Consider the following 6,000-nt stretch of genomic DNA (forward strand, 5'->3'; position numbering starts at 1 on the left):
TTGTCTGAGAAAGCACCAGATTGACTTCCAAAGTGGTTGTACCAGTTTACATTCCCACCAGCAATGGAGGAGGGTTCCCCTTTCTCCACAACCTCTCAAGCATGTGTTGTCACTTGAGTTTTTCATCTTGGCCATTCTGATGGGTGTAAGGTGAAATCTTAAGATCGTTTTGATTTGCATTTCCCTAATGGCTAATGAGGTTGAGCATTTAAGTGTTTCTCTGCCATTTGATATTCCTCTACAGAGAATTCACTGTTTAGCTCTGTTCCCCATTTTTTAATTGGATTATGTGGTTTGTTGCTTTTCAACTTCTTTAGTTCTTTATATATACTGGATATTACCCCTCTGTCAGATAAAGAGTTGGTGAAGATTCTTTCCCAATATATAGGCAGTCGTTTTGTTTTGATGATGGTGTCCTTTGATTCACAGAAAGTTTTCAGTTTCATGAGGTCCCATTTATTGATTGTTGCTCTTAGAGCCTGTGCTGTTGGAGTTCTGTTCAGGAAGTTGTCTCCTGTGCCAATGAGTTCTAGGCTGTTTCCCCACTTTTTCTTCTAACCAATTTAGTGTATCTGGATTTATTTTGAGGTCTTTCATCCACTGAGACTTTAGTTTAGTGCAAGGTGATAAATATGGATCTATTTTCATTTTTCTGCATGTAGACATCCAGTTGGACCAGCACCATCTGTTGAAGATGCTATCTTTTTTCCATTGAATGGTTTTGGATGCTTTGTCAAAAATCAAGTATTCATAGGTGTGTGGGTTTATTTCTGGGTCTTCTATTCGGTTCCATTGATCCTACTTTCTGTTTCTATGCCAATACCATGCAGTTCTTATTACTATTGCTCTGTAGTACAGCTTGAGATCAGGGATGTAGATACCTCCAGATGATCTGTTGTTGTACAGGATTGTTTTGGAGATTTTGGGTTTTTTCTTTCTCCATATGAAGCTGAGAATCTTTTTTTCAAGGTCTGAAAAGAATTGAGTTGGTATTTTGATGGGAATTGCATTGAATCTGGAGATTGCTTTTGGCAGGATGGCCATTTTCACAATATTAATCCTACCAATCCATGAGCACTGGAGATCTTTCCATCTTCTGAGATCTTCTTCAATTTCTTTCTTCAGATGCTTGAAGTTTTTATCAAACAGGGCTTTCACTTGTTTGGTTAGTGTCAACCCAAGGTACTTTATGTTATTAGTGACTATTGTGAAGGGTGTTGTCTCCCTAATTTCTTTCTCGGCCCTTTTGTCTTTGGTATACAGGAGGGCTTCTGATTTTTTTTAGTTGATTTTTTATCCAGCCACTTTGCTGAAGGTGTTTATCAGCTGAAGGAGTTCTCTGGATGAATTTTTGGGGTCACTCATGTATACTATCATATCATCTGTGAATAGTGACACTTTGACTTCTTCCTTTCCGATTTGTATCCCCTTGATCTCCTTTAGTTGTCTTATTGCTCTGGCTAGGACTTCGAGTACTATGTTGAAGAGATATGGAGAGAGTGGGCAGCCTTGTCTTGTCCCTGATTTCAGTGGGATTGATTTAACTTTCTCTCCATTGAGTTTGATGTTGGCTGTAGGCTTGCTGTATTTTGCCTTTACTATGTTTAAGTATGTGCCTTGTATCCCTGATCTCTCCAAGTCTTTAAACATGAATGGGTGTTGGACTTTGTCAAATGCTTTTTCGTCGTTTAAGGAGATGATCATGTGGTTTTTTTTTTCCTTCAGTTTGTTTATGTGGTGGATTACACTGATGGATTTCCATGTGTTGAACTACCCTTGCATGCCTGGGATGAAGCCTACTTGGTCATGGTGGATGATATCTTTGATGTGTTCTTGGATTCGGTTTGCAAGTATTTTGTTGAGTATTTTTGTGTCAATGTTCATAAGAGAGATAGGTCTGAAGTTCTCTTTTTTTTTGTTGGGTCTTTGTGTGGTTTAGGTATCAAGGTGACTGTCACTCCATAGAATGAGTTTGGTAATGTTCCTTTTGTTTCTATTTTGTGGAATAGCTTGAGGAGAATTGGAGTTAGCACTTCTTTGAAGGTCTGGTAGAATTCTGTGCTGAAACCATCTGGCCCAGGGCTTTTTTTGGAGGGGAGACTGTGAATGACTGCTTCAATTTCCTTGGGAGATATAGGGCTATTCAGTCTTTCTACCCGATCTTGACTTAATGTTCGTAGATGGAATCTATCAAGAAAATTGTCCATTTCATTTAGATTTTCAAATTTTGTGGCGTATAGGCTTTTGTAGTATGACCTAATGATTGTTTGGATTTCCTCAGTGTCTGTAGTTATGTCACCCTTCTCATTTCCTATTTTGCTGATTTGGATAATTCTCTCTGCTTTTCAGTTAGTTTGGCTAAGGATTTGTTTATCTTGTTGATTTTCTCAAAGAACCAGCTTTTTGTTTCATTGATTCTTTGAATTGTTTCATTTGTTTCTAATTGATTGATTTCAGCCCAGAGTTTGATTATTTCCAGCCTTCTGCTCCTCTTGTGTGTATCTGCTTCTTTTTTTTCTTTTCTAGGGTTTTCAGTTGGGCCATTAAGTTACTTGTATGTGATGTTACAAATTTCTTCTTGAAGACACTTAGTGCTATGAATTTTCCTCTGAGCATTGCTTTCAAAGTGTCCCATAAATTTGGGTATGTTGTGCCTTAATTTTCATTGAATTCTAGGAAATCTTTAATTTCTTTCTTTATTTCTTCCTTTACCCAGATGTCATTGAGTAGCAAGTTGTTCAGTTTCCATGGGCGTGTAGGTTTTTTGTTATTTCCTTTGTTGTTGATGTCCAGCTTTAGTCCATGGTGGTCCAACAGAATACAAGGGATTATCTCAATCTTTTTGTATCTGTTGAAGCTTTCTTTGTGACCAACTATATGGTCTATTTTAGAGAAGGTTCCATGTGGTGATGAAAAGAAGTTATACTCTTTTGAGTTTGGGTGAAAAGATCTGTAGACATCTATTAGGTCCATTTGATTTAGGGACTCTGTAAGTGCTTTTATTTCCCTATTTGGTTTCTGTCTAGTTGATCTGTCCCTTGGTGAGAGTGGGGTGTTGAAGTCTCCCACTATTAGGGTATTGGGATCAATGTGAATTTAAGCTTTAATAATGTTTCATTTATGAATGTAGGTGCTCTTGTATTTGGGGCATAGATGTTCAGAATTGTGATGTCTTCTTGGTGAATTTTTCCTTTGATGAAAATGTAGTGCCCCTCTATGTCTTTTTTGATTAGTTTTGGTTGAAAATCTATTTTATTAGATATTAGGATAGCCTCTCCTGTTTGTTTTTGGGTCCATTTGCTTGGAAAACTGTTTTTCAGCCTTTTACTCTGAGGTAGTGTTTATCTTTGTTGCATAGGTGTGTTTCTTGGATGCAGCAGAATGTTGGATCCTGTTTCTTCACCCATTCTGTTAGTCTGTGTCTTTTTATTGGAGAGTTGAGTCCATTGATGTTGATAGATAATAATGACCATTGAATGTATTTCCTATTATTGTAGAGTTGGCGATGTTAATGTGAATCATTGTTTGTTTGCTTTTGCTTTTTGTTGGAAATTATCTTTAACCTATGTTTTCTTGGGTGTAATTGTTTTCATTGGATTGGAATTTTTCTTCTAGTATCTTCTGTAGGGCTGGGTTGCTGTTCAAATATTGCTTAAATTTAGTTTTGTCATGGAATATTTTGTTTTCTCCATCTTTGTTGATTGAAAGCTTTGTTGGGTATAGTAGTCTAGGTTGGCATCTGTGGTCCCTTAGAGCTTGGATGATATTTTGCCAGGCCCTTCTGGCTTTCATAGTTTCTGATGAGAAGTCCGGTGTGATTCTGACAGGTCTGCCTTTATATGTTACTTGGCCTTTTTCCCTTACTGCTTTTAGTATCTTTTCTTTGTTCTATAGATTAAGTGTTTTGCCTCTGATGTGTGGTGAGGAGTTTCTTCTCTAGTCTAGTCTATTTGGTGTTCTGTAGACCTCTTGTATGTTTGTGGACATCTTTTTCTTTAGGTTGGGAAAATTTTCTTCTATGATTTTCTTGAAAATATTTTCTGGACCTTGGAGCCTGGAATCCTCTTCTTCTTCATTTCCTATTATTCTTAGATTTTGCCTTTTCATGGCATCCTTGATTTCTTGGATGGTTTGTGTTTGGGATTTTTCTGATTTTACTTTTGCTTTGAGAGAAGTATCAATTTCTGTGAGTGCATCCTCAGCACCTGAGATTCTCTCTTCTATCTCTTGTATTCTATTAGTGATGCTTACCTTTGTGGTTCCTTCTCTTTTCTCTAAGTTCTTCAGTTCCAGGGTTTTCTTGGTTTGTGTTTTCTTTATTGATTCTAATTATGTTTTCATGTCTTGCAACATTTCCTTCATCTGTTTGAATGTGGATTCCTGTGTCTCCAAGATAGTCTCTATTTTTTTGTTTGTTTGTTTCCTCTCTTAGTGCCACTACTTCTGCCTCCAATTGTTTGGCTATATTGGCATGTGTTTCTTTAAGAGCTTCTTCGTTCACTTCGTTTTTCTTTGTTTCCATTTGGGAGGCCATATCTTTAAGAGATTTATTTGTTTCCTCTTTAACTGTTTGAATCTGTATGACTATTTCTCTGAGAGATTTGTTGGTTTCCTCTTTATGTGCCTCAAATAACTGGATAATCATAGCTTTAAAATCATTTTCTTGTGTTTCTGATGAATTGGAATGTCTAATAATTTTTGGGGTTGCCAGTGAAGCCATGATATCTTGATTTGTGTTGGTTGTGTTCTCTTGCCGACCTCTGACCATTTGGTTATCTGTAGTGTTCACTGTCTGTTCCTGGATTCTGCAGGTCAGACTGGTTTTTCTCTGGTGTCTGGAGAATTCTTCAGGAAAACGGGGGAGGTCTAGTGGTTTCAGTGTGTGCATTGGTGATTCAGCTACACCTGTAGAAGGAAAGTTTGCAGGAGTAGATGGGCAAATGCCGGGTAGTGTGTGTTTGAGAGTGTGCTTGTGGGTGTGTCCTAAGGGACAGGGTGTTGGAAAATGAAGAGGCCTTCAGTGTGTGAAAGGGGTGCTTTGCAAGCACTGAAGGTGTTGCAGGCACTAAGGGATCACAACTGTTGTTGAAGAATGCGGGCATGTATTGATTTTGCAGGTCTGCGGGTCTTTGGTGGCTAGTCAGCTGGTTTTCTGCCACTGAGGGGTTGGATGGCCTATACAATCACTGGCTGGGCAACCCTATGTAGTCAGTGCTGTCACTTGCAGACTTGGAATCTGGGAAGGGTTGTACTGTGGATCTGAGTCTCTTTGGCTAGCACTCTTTGGTCATGCACTCTGGCTGGGTGGAGTTTTGACAGTGCGTGCACTCCTGTGGGACCAAGTGGTGGTGGTAGTGGGGGGTGCATTCTGAGGGTCCAGAGCTCTGCGAGAGGGCACTAGGTGGGGTGTGGTCTCCACTGAGTGGTGGTGTTCAGCAGGGTTACAGCTCTCCGCTGCCTGCCACTGCAGGGTCTGGAACCCTGCCTCCCTGCCTCCACCATCTGGGGTCCCAGACACTGAGCTTTGCAGCTTTGGGATGCAGGAAGGATTGTACTGTGGATCTGAGTCTCTGAGTTTGGCGCTCTGTGGTTGGGCCTGCGCTCTGGGGCTGACAGTGGGTGCGCTCCCCCAGTGAGGAGGTTTCTGGGGTTATTGTGCTCTGGCCGCTTGGGACATGAGCTCCGCTACACTTCTTGTGGCGGTCTTGTGGTGGGATCGCGTCAGCGAGATGGGGGGAGGGGATGCTCCTTGGGTCCAGAGGGCCCTGGGCAGGGCCCGAGTGGGATATGTGTCCGAGGAGGGGGGTTGTTCAATAGGCAGTTACAGCTGTCCTCTGCAGTAAGGAGTCCGGAGCACTGTCTCTGCTGTCTTAATCCCCCAGATGTGAGCTTTGCGCTCAGCTGCCTGGTGCTGTGTGCAGGTTTCCCTGAGGGAGGCCCAGACAAGGGAAGCGCCCTATTTCCTTCCGAGAAGTCCATGCCTAATATAAATCTACAAGC

This window comes from Meriones unguiculatus, chromosome 14 (assembly GCF_030254825.1).
Source record: "Meriones unguiculatus strain TT.TT164.6M chromosome 14, Bangor_MerUng_6.1, whole genome shotgun sequence".
NCBI classification, from domain to species: Eukaryota; Metazoa; Chordata; class Mammalia; order Rodentia; family Muridae; genus Meriones; species Meriones unguiculatus.